The sequence below is a fragment of the Pteropus vampyrus genome, unplaced genomic scaffold (assembly GCF_000151845.1).
Source record: "Pteropus vampyrus isolate Shadow unplaced genomic scaffold, Pvam_2.0 Scaffold15, whole genome shotgun sequence".
Taxonomy (NCBI): Eukaryota; Metazoa; Chordata; class Mammalia; order Chiroptera; family Pteropodidae; genus Pteropus; species Pteropus vampyrus.
The window spans coordinates 15,875,822-15,887,288 of NW_011888796.1; the positions used below are offsets into that span (position 1 = coordinate 15,875,822).

The window sequence follows — 11,467 nt, forward strand, 5'->3', positions numbered from 1 at the left end:
TAAGCAAAACCTTACTGCTGACCCCTTAAGCACAACTTTCTGCAGCATGATTTGCTACCGTCTCTGGATCTTGCAAGGTTTTAATTCACTTTCCAAGTCTGCTCCTCCAGGCTCCCTTTGATCTTAAGAACTTTCAATTATCTTCCAATAAATTTTCTTTTTTTTTAAAACTTAAGAAGATTTCTTTGCATGCAATTAAGAATCCTGATAATGCATCATTCCCTTGTTCATTTTTTTATTGCACTTATCACAGTGTATAATTATTTTATTCATTTGTCGTTTGTCTACTTGATGATGACCTACACCTAAGAATAAACTCCAGGAGGTCAGGGCTTATATCTGTCTTGTTTTCCACTGTATCCCCTGCACTTAGAACAGGGCCTGACATATAACAGGAACTCGATAAATGCTAGTTGAATGAATGAATGAATGAATGAATGCCTCCTTTGCTTACTACTTTGCTGTCTTCTTCGTTTCACAGACAAGGGATTTTTATCAGCCATCTTCACTAAAAGGTTTAACTTGACATACTTTCTTGTCAGGACATTTTAAACCAATGATTAAGAAGTCTGTATTTAGTGAGCCTAGCTTCAAGATAGGCCTAGGATCTAATTTCAGGATGAAAGATTAGAAAGCTGCCTCATGTTGCAACTTTTCAAATATGCCAGATATTTATATAACCTTATAGTTGCTAAAAAAAAAAGTTCAATTTTTTTCTCACTAACATTCTATCATTCAACAAAGTAGATAACCATTTTAAGAATGTCCATTATTTTAGTGAACTAAATTAAGCCATTTCTTATTTTGAATAAAAACAAAGACAAAACTTTTATTGTTAATAAAAACAAACTTTTAAAAATTTTCAACCCTCTTGGAAAAACACATTATTAACTGTGGTTTTCGGTCTTTAATAGAATTCCAGAATGAAATATCAGGTAAGAAAGGGAGAATAGAATAAGGAAATATTCCAATTTTAACATATTTTGAGTGTGACTTAGTGGAAGGAAATCAATTTCAAGGATTTAGTATTTTATTCAGCTTTAAAGCAAAATTAAATTTTATTTGAAGGTGATCTCAAAACCTACCCTCAGAACCATAAAAATCGAGTAGAGGAAGCACTACTGGTTAAAAAACTAGACCCAGAGATATGAATAGCAAAAGATTATTGTTACTTATAGTCTATTTCACTGTAATAAACCCTTGAAACAAACACACACAAAAAAACTGTGATAGTCATTAAATTTGTTCAGAAATACCCAGGTGTTTCTTTTCTGTGAATCTGATAAGATGAACATCCTCCCACACTGTTTGAATTTAGGTATACTCATGTGATTTGCTTTGAATAAGAAAGTGTTAGGAGAGGGAAGCCGTGTCACTTCTAGGCATCTGTGCCATGTCCCCCTTCTCCTGATGTGATGATTGTGGAAGCATATGTTGAAGTGGAGCTTCCATCAGCCAAGGCTCTTGAGTGACTACAATGAGCAGATAGATGCCCCTGCTGACCTAATCTGGACATGTAGCACAGGCAAGAACTTTTATTGTTTTAAGTGGCTGGTATTTGAGGGGTCGTTATATAACATGAGCTACCTTATTGTGACCGATCCCTAATAGGAGGTGCTACCAGAAAGAAAACTAACAAAAGTGTCTTTGGCTTTGTGGCAGGGGGGGAGTGACAAGGATAGTGAGCCATGTTACACAATGGTGAAACGTGGGAAAGCTTTTGCTTGAAATTACTTGGAAGGTAGATTACATAACCAATGAACTAATGAACTTGCAGGTCTAGAAGAAGCAATAAGGAAACATAATGTTGGCTGTATTTGACAATGTATTGAGAGAGAGAGAGAGAGAGACAGAGAGAGAGAGAGAGAGACAGAGAGAGAGAGACAGAGAGAGACAGAGAGACAGAGAGAGAGAGAGAGACAGAGAGAGAGAGAGAGAGAGAGATGAGAACAGAAAGAGATAAAACTGGTTTGCAAGTAGGAATGAAAAGCAAAAGAAAGAGTCCAGAAATTCAAAGACATGCAGAGTTGGGAAACAGACTGCTTCTCAATACAAATTAGATTTTAAAAACCTGAAAACGCTGGGATATATAAGGATATAATCAAGGCTTTGCTCTCGTATTCATGTTTAAAACCTCTGAATGGATTAAGGTGTCAGGATTAAAGGTCCAACCAGAATGGAACTTTGGAATTGACTTTGGAAAAGGGCGAGAGAGGATATTTTGATTGTGAGAAAGGCATCTGGTGACCAGAAATGTGGATTGTAGTAGTCCTTATGGCTGTTCACAGATATCTTAGTTCTCTCCTCCTAAGCACATGTAAGATTCCCCATTCCATTTGAAATTAATTCTGGCCATGTGACTGAATTTGGTCAATAAAATGTGAAAGGAAATCACGTGTGTCATTTTGGCGCAAAAGCTTAAAGAACTAGTGCTTACTCATCATTTCCTCTTCTTCTTCCCTCTGCCTTGGTGATTGCAGAAGTACACCTTGAGATGCAGCCTCTATCTGCTTGGGTTCCTCAGTGTATGTAACCTGTAGTGCCTTCTGCCAACCTATACGTCCTTTGCCCTGGCTATTCCTTCACCCTAGAATGCTCTTCCCAATGCATCTGTATAGTGCACTCCTTTACATTCTTCAATTGAATCTTGGCTCAAGTGTCATCTTCCTAGGAGGGGACTGTCTGGACCACTTATTTAATATTCAAGTCCCCTCTCTATCTCCTTAATTTGCACACTCCTGACTCACCTAATCCAACTCTATTCTTTTCCATAGTAATTGTCATTTTCTAACACTTCACTTCATTTACTTATTTACTACATCTATGTGCCTGTCTTTCCCACCAGAATGAAATCTCCTTCAGGTCAGGAATTTTTGTCCACTGTTGTCTTCTAGAACTGACTAGCTAGTAGATAGTTAAAACAAATAAGTTGAAAGAGTGAATGAAATAAAGGAAAAAAAACATAAAGCATTCAGCACAGTGCTTAGCCCACAGTAAGTACTTCAAAGCACATTAATGTTATTATTAATTAGATGTTAATATGTATACAAGTGCCTAATGTAAAACAAAAACTTAAGAGTTTAATCTTCCTTCCCTTCTCTTTATATCTTTTACTTGGGACAGTGCCTTATACATACTAAACACTCACTATTCACCTTTGTGACCTCCCCTCCCCTTATCACTAGGAGTACTGTTTACAATGGTAAGCCAAATACTCGGCCTCTGATCCTCATCCCTCTCCATTCCCTCGTCCCCCCACAATCTCTCATAGCTCTGTGACCAAGGGGAGATTGCACATGTGATTAAAGTGATGCTAGTTGTCTCACCTTACCAGATCTACCTAAACTGCTAGAGACTGTGGATTTCTGTAGACCAGGGGTCCCCAAACTCCGGGCCCTGGACTGGTACCTGTCCATGATCTGTTAGGAACTGGGCTGCACAGCAAGAGGTGAGCGGCGGGCAAACCAGCAAAGCTTCATCTGTATTTGCAGCCACTCCCTAGCGTTAGCATCTCTGCCTTAGCTCCACCTCAAATCATCAGGCATTAGATTCTCATAGGAGCACTGGTACCTGGTGCCAAAAATTTGGGGACCACCACTGCAGACAACTAGCTCTGGTGCCAACCTCTATAAGACTATTTAGTCTACAGCCATGCCACCCTGAACAAGCCCGATCCCGTATGATCTCAGAAGCTAAGCAGGGTTGGGCCTGGTTAGTACTTGGACGGGAGACCTCCTAGGAAGACCAGGTGCTGTAGGCATAAAAAATAAAAAATAAGGGATTGTAAACTGACAAGGTCCTTGCAATCTGTGAGGTCAACCAAGGCTAGGTTGCCTAGCCAGAAAGAAAGAAAGAAAGAAAAGAAAGAAGGGAGGGAGGGAGGGAGGGAAGGAAGGAAGGAATGAAGGAAGGAAGGAAGGAAAGAAGGAAAGAAGGAACGAACGAACTGTTCAAATGCAAAACACTTAAGACTTAAGGAGGCTCGGCCCCAGGATAAAATGGTTATAATGTCACTAGAAGTTAGAAAAAACCAGACTGTGTAATCACCATGGCTGGGCTTTGTTTAAATAAGTGTTCAAGGAATGTGTTCAGGACTATTTAAACTCAGACCATTTAAATTAAAAAAAATTCAATAAATAAGGGTAAACACAAATAATTTTAAAGATTAATAAGATAGAAGACTATATAATTTATATAGCCTCCACCCTTGTTTCTAATAATCAAGTCATCTTACGTGGCATGTCTGGGGAAAATAAAGATGGGAGACTGGGGAGATAGAGTCCACTTATAGGTGTAACCCTGGATCATACACCCTGGACTTTCTGCGGGTACACTCAACATCAAATATTCTGGCATTGGCAGACAGTGTATGTTAGATTTTTGTTTTTGAAAATATGGCCACCATTTGAATCCATTTACATGATCTGCTAACATTCATTTTACGAAGAAGAACATGAGGCCCAAAGAGGGACTCGCCAAAGCTAGGCACGATTCCTGGCACCTAGGTTCTAACTAAATATTTACCAACTGACTAAGCTTGGGCCAGTGACTTGCTTAAAATGAGTAAACTACAGAGTTAGAATTCTTCCTGAGGCCTTCTCAGCGGGAGATCATCCAGCCCTCCCTGTGCAGCTTCAACTCCACACATAATCTAGGCAAATATTGACCATAGCAGAGAGGGTATTAGCAGCCACAGATCCTTCAAGCAGGTGAGTTTGGGAGTAAGTGGGCTTCTGCAACTTTGTTGGGGTCTCTGGGGACCACTTATACATTTCCCTAACACCTGTCTTACTGGTAGCATGTGATGCCATTCTTACAGGCTCTTCTGAGAAAGCTGTCTTCTTCTGAGTCAGGTAGCTCTGCAACCCTCCCCACAACTGATTAGATGGAGGATTAGGCCCAAGTCAGTGGTGGTCATCTTTATAGACAGAAAATGGGGAAGTCTATAGAGTGCCAAGCATGAGAACACTGACAAACAGGCACCTTCTCTACTGCAGAGTGACCAATGTACCTACCAGAACTACATTCTAAGGGACAGTCAGAAGGAAGATGTAGAGGATGTTTTGGTGTGCCACCACATCCCCTTTCGGGACTGAGGTGCTCATTCACCCTGAGGCTGGCGTTATTGAGGAGTCTTTTTCCTATGGAAGCCATTCTAAGACAGAGAGGGAAGCCTAGAGACCATCAGAGAAGACAGTGAACAAAAGGGATGAGATAGCAGACATCAGGGCCTCACAGAAACCATTCAGAAGTCAGAAAATAATAGTTAAAAAGTAAGAAGTAGAGCAAGGTCAAACAGCTTTCTCAATGCATCCTTAAAATCAGTTGAAGTAACTGAGTTGTCTACCCTCCATCCGACAAGAAAGAGCCTCAGGTGGGCATCTCCCTTGTGTTCTTATTATCTTCCCACTTCCTGCTTGACCCTGGGACCATGTGGCTGGAATACTCTGCCCACATTTGTCAGTCTGGACAGTGTTCTCTAAACCCCCAACTTCTGGCTCCAGTGTTGTTCTGACTCAAGTGATGACCCAGAACAAAGGTGCTTCTGCCTGTCTGACTCCGAGAACTGCGTGTCCCTTTGGACACTGTCTTGGACCGCTGCCGCTACCCTGGGGGCTAGTCTAATGGCAGAGTCATTTTCTCTAGCTCCATCCCCTCAGGGTCTGGCTCCCCTTCTCTCTCCATTAATCCATGATACTGAGGGTACAGCCAAGTACACTCATGTTCTAATAATCTCCTTTTCCTTTTGGCTTTAGTTTCACCTCTAAAGAAAACACAGACATGACTTACAATTTTAGTTTTTCTCTCCTCATTTCTTGTTCTCTTGGTCTTTATGTTTTATTCTTTAGCAAGAGACCTTCTCAAGTTTCACAAATTTGTTACATCAGAACTAAGGGTTACAGAGAACGTTTAGCTAGTAGAATAAAGTGTTCACGTTGAGTCCGAAATATTAGTTCAAATATTTCATGTCGTAATATGAATCGTTAAAAGTTGCTTTTAAAATAGATTTATTTACTTTTTTTAAAGTTATGCAAAATTTTAAACATACACAAAAGAAATTATATGTTGAACTCTCATGTACCCATCATCTAGTCTAATTTACCTAAAATGTACATATTTATTTCTACTGTGTTCAATTGAGTGAGTACAGTGAACAGATGATGAATCGACCTAGTTTACTTGCAGATAACTAAAGGTCAACTTAAAATTGGCGACTACTGATGACATTGATTGACCTGTGTCGTAGTGCTACTTCAGATATGAATTCTGTAACTCCTCACCCTGAATTGGCTGGCAAAATTAATGATTCTTTCCTCTATACATCTCTTAAATCCATCCCTTGTATCTCCACCCTATTTCTATAGTTTAGAGACCTTAATCATCTCTTATTTGTGCAACTAGATTTTGTATTTTGAGATTGTAATATGTTGTCCTCCCCCACCTCCAATATTTGCTCCTCTCTATTCCTCCCATTCAAGCAAAGGGTCAGCTCTGAACTATGAAATCTTCAGAAAGGTTGGAGGCAGAGCAGAAGGCAGAAGCAAGCAAAGCTTTCAGGCTTTTGTTTCCCCGGAACGCAAAGAGCTTGAGGGAAAATTAGAGGGTTTGCAAAGGAAAAGGGAAAAAAACCTGTTCGTAGGTATAGATAGTACTAAGGAGCAAAAATAGGGTTCCTTAGTGAGGGTGGTCCCCCATCAACAGGGACCCTGGTTCTGCTTCCTAGGAGACAGTAAATTCCCAGAGAGGAATGGCTACTGGCTGCATCTAGGCTGGGTGGCTATACACAGACTCAAGAGAGATGCTCAAATTCCCAAAGTGGCACAAAGTAACAGAGATTAGCTGGGCCTAAAGGAACCATGTGGGCAGGGTCAATGAATGTCTCGGTGATACCATATGTCCGATGAGGGGTGGTGCTTCACAGTTCCAGAGTCCCACCCTGATCTTGGCACTGGGTGAGACTCTGGAGCTGTGAGGCACCACCCCTGCTAGGGAAGCTGGAATAACTCTTGTCCAAGTTCATACAGCTGCTAATGCATGGCAGAGCTGGTATTTCAGGCCAGGTCTGTCAGCTTTACCACCTGCTTACTCAATCGCTCTGCAGAATTGCAGAAATTGAGTGTCTAATACCTCTATCAGTTTCCTGAGGAATGATTGATAACTTTTTGCCCGAGAGATATGAGGGTATGTATATCAGACACCCTTTCAGGTGACCCCTCTCCTGAGGCAGCTGTGAGGAGTGAAGGAGCTAGGCTAGCACTGCCTAGACTCCCTAGGACTCACTGAGCCATGTGACAATGCCCGGCCTCAGGCTCTTCTTCTGTGAATTGGAGCTGCAACACCTACCTCATAGGGTTCCTGGTGAGTATTAGATAAGATATTGTAGATGAAATAAACTATAATATACAAGTGTCTGGGTTTACAAGTAATATCAGAAAGAACAATAACTAGCACTTTCACAGGTAATAACCACAACCCTGAGGCCCTACTGGACCTTTAAGAGCAGTTCTGTTCCCTGAGGCTGAGCTCTCTGGTGTCTCAGCTGTGTACAGCCTGCTCCCCTTTCCTGGAACATCTTGCTCTTCCATCCCCTCCCCACTTTCCCGTTTGCAAACTCTTGTTGATCTTCTGGTCTCAGTGAAAGATGTCACGTTCTCTGGAAGACTTTCCTGGACCACACCCCATCCAAATATCTAGGTGACACACCCCTTCTCTGGGCAATCCCACCATGGATGTGCTGTCCCTTTAGCACTGAAATCCTCCATTCATCACCCCATTAGCCCACTTTTCTTCCCTGACAGCCCATCCCTCCAACTAAATTAGAAAGCTCCTGGAGAGTGCATGTCATATCTTATTTATTATTGTATTTCTAAGACCTAGAACTGGGCCTCATACCCAGCAGACACTTAATATTTGAATATCTGTTAGATGAAGGAAGGTACAAATATGCCCTCTGAGTCATCAAAGACATTCATTTGTGGCTCCAACAGTTTCAGAGCCAAGTAGGTCTTATTGAATTTCCTGAAAAGTGGTAATCCAAATACAGCTTAAATATAACAAATCTAGTCACCAACCACCTACAAGCAGATCACAAGTTCCTCCTTGAAGGGCTTGATAATTCTTTGGCTTGCCTCATTGTGCTCTAGAAACATTTGCTGAGTAATTAGTAAACAAACGTAATACACCTTTGCTTGACCAGAAGTGGGGACAGAAGTAACTGCATAAATTCTTTCTGTTTACTGCGACTTAGAGCTGAGCAATGTTCTGTGTTTCATAAAGTATAGAAATTGAGAACAGATCTTTTCCTCTTAAAAAAATATCAAGGTCCTATATATGTGAGGCTTGATGCCAGGAATTATGGGATGGCCAAGATAATCAAGAGTCTACATCCTAGACAATCCTGATGTCAGTTGTATATAGTCTTATACTGAAAGATAATAAACAGTGCACCATCCTCAGCCTTAACTCTGGCTTCACCTTGAGTCCACAGATTTGTGCTCTGCTCTCCTTCTGTACCTCAAGCTGGTCAATGAGAAGTTAATGAACTAAGAAGTCAGTCGAGCCCTTAACATTGACTAGACTGACCAGCCACAGATATCTCACAGTGAATGATGGGGGGGAATTCAGTCTTACAGTAAATAGTACTAGATGAAATGTCTCCCGCAACACCATGACAAGCAGTTGGGCCATTAAAATTACAAATTGCCACTTACGCTAATGTATTTTGTTTGCCTGATGTCCTGGAGCTGTTCATCTCTCTGCCAGAGATGACACAGATATGTGATATCTTGGTTTTATCTTAGGCTGGAGTAAGAACAATAAAGGCTCCTATAAGTTTTGGATGGCTGGTCCAGGACCCAGCTGTCTTTGTTTACAACACCCAGTGAACTCTGGGCACAAATGATACATTTCCTCCTAAGGAAAAAATGGACATAGAGTTGAAGACATTTTTTCTGTCTAGCTTCCATGTCTTCCTCAGCCTTATTTTAAAGAAGAAACTTTGACTGGTGGGTCCAGGGCTGGGCATCTGGAGCAAAGTGAGCCAATAAGCTCCTTCCCTGGGAATCTAGAATCAAGATTAAGAGATTTTATTGTCAGTGTGGCCAGTTTAAGGACCTGAAAGTGGTGATTTCTGCCCCACAATCTGTGGAGGAAAGAAAGCCAGAATTAAGTTAGAAAAAAGGAAAGAAGGAGAGGATAGAAAATGAGAAAGAAAGTTCCGACAATATTCCAGTTCTTTTCTGAGACTTGGCTACTTATTGCAATTCCATGAGACGCCTCTGTGTCCACATAATAAATTTCTCCTTTTGCTTAAGTTAGCACAAATTGGCTTCTCTCACCAACTTGTAATTACCAATTACATTTATTCTACTACCAATTTTGTTTAATCTGTTAGTCAGAAGATTCATAAGTAATACACAGGCCACATTGTGGTAAATCTAAATTGTGATAGAAATTTGAAGAGAGGAGACATCACCAACGCTGCTGGTTAGTGCCAGAGCAGAGATAAAGCCGGGCCTAAAGGTTTGCAGTTCAGTGATTTTCTGACCTCACATTTACATTTAACTTTTATCGTTCTTTGATTTTGTCCAGCTAGCGGATGCGATAGTACTAGGATGTCGTCCAGAAATACGTACTTTCGGAATGAATTAAGATCAGTGGTATACAGGTAAATGTTTAACAGCCGGCTTTGTTTGTGTGTTTTGAGGGTGAGAGCCCTAATGTGTATCATTTGCCAATTTCCAAGATGTAAATATTCATGGCCAGTTTCAAGCTATCCACATGAAGTCAGCTAATGCACAGTTAGGAAAAGATGCACAGTAGCACACTATTATATAATATTTCTACCGCCCACATATAAAAAATACAAATGACCTCAAGAGCATTGATAATAGTAACATGTAATAAAATAATTAAGAATTGACGAGTATTGAATGAGAGTTTATTACTTTTGTTTTAAATATAATGTATTTAATATATTCAAATTTATGCATTTTAATTTTAACAATGGCTGTGTTTAATAACTGACTGGTAAAATTTCTGTAAATTCAACCATTTGCTTTTATAAACTGGTACAAGCTGGCTCCAGCACACCACTGATTGAGGTGCATGTTTGTTGGTCAAATGAAATACAGTTTAATACCAGGTTAATATTATAGCTAATGCAGAGTAATCTCACCTAACCCCTCATTGCTAGTGCTCGATACATACATTCTTTTGTTGTTCTTCCTCATTCAGAAACTTCTCATTTTCCATGGAAGCTGTTCTAAATCTTTACCCATCCTTCTTTCAGACCAAGTGATGCCTCACCTTTTCCAGTGCTCGCTCACCCCATCCCCATGCGCCTGCTCTCAGTCTTTTCCTTCTGGACACTAGGCCATTAATTGCAGTCAGCATATCCCAAACCAAACTCATTATTTTCTGCCCGAACTTGCTCTTCTTCCCCTTCTCCACCTATTTTACTGCCTAACCACAAAGAACTATTTGTTCCCTATCTCATTTAATACGGCTCCAGTTCACTCTGTTTACCAAGTTGGACCTCTTAGTGTAGTGGTTGGCAACTCTGGCTACAATGAAAAATACATACACCTGGGTAGGGTACTATAGCAGCAATTCAGACTTAATTGGTTGGAGGTACAGTCTGGGTATGGGAGGAGTGGAGGCTTAATGCAAACCACTGCTTTAGTGTCATCCGTAGCATTTATTACTTTTAATTGGCTGCCAAAGACCAGTCGATTCTGCCTCCAAGATGTCTCCCAAACTCACTGCAGACCTCTATTTCTACTGTCCTTGCTCCATTGCCCCCTCACCTGGACTACCATAATGGCTTCTTAACTGGTCTCCCCACAGTCAATTTCTCCTCTTCTAGTATATCTTCTTACAATAACCAGAATGATTGTTCCAAAACACGGGTCTGGTCATGTCTTAACACTCACTGAAAAGCCATTATAGTGGCAAGCATTTGCACCACAATATCTGGATGCCAGAAATATAGCATCTCATTATCTTTCTAAATCAAATTAAATTGACTTTGAGTATCTAGTTCCAGGAGAATGGCTTATTATTGAGAGTTTTTTCTTTTCTAGAATGGTACAAGAATCCCAAGGGGCTAAAAAGTCCAGAAAGTGTAAGGAAATCTCTTCTGGGTCCATCTTTGTCACCACTGAAGTGCTCTGTATCCAACTTGTGAGGCAGCTCTATTCCCTCAGATTCAAGCAGGTCACAAAGATCTTTCACCTAGACTTCCATGCCACAGAGTCTGGGGTTCAGCTTCTCTGGATCTAGCACACAGCCACCCTCAATGTGGGTACTGTGCACCAGTGGGTATCCAAGAGTTCACCACTCATGGGCCCCCTACTCTTGAACACTCAGTCCCTTTCCTGTCTTGAGGAAAGTGATGTCTCCTCAACACTGGAAGATTTCTCTCTCCCAGAGGAACCAGTTTCAGAGTTCAACCCAAAATCCTGTT

At 40.9% G+C, this 11,467-nt stretch overlaps 1 non-coding gene across 1 annotated transcript; it reads left to right on the forward strand.

Moving 5' to 3' along the window:
• The first annotated feature begins 3,641 nt into the window (after window positions 1-3,641).
• Window positions 3,642-3,760, forward strand: LOC111735839. Its single transcript, XR_002778999.1, has one exon. It is a non-coding gene; the product is annotated as a 5S ribosomal RNA (ribosomal RNA).
• Window positions 3,761-11,467: the final 7,707 nt, after the last annotated feature.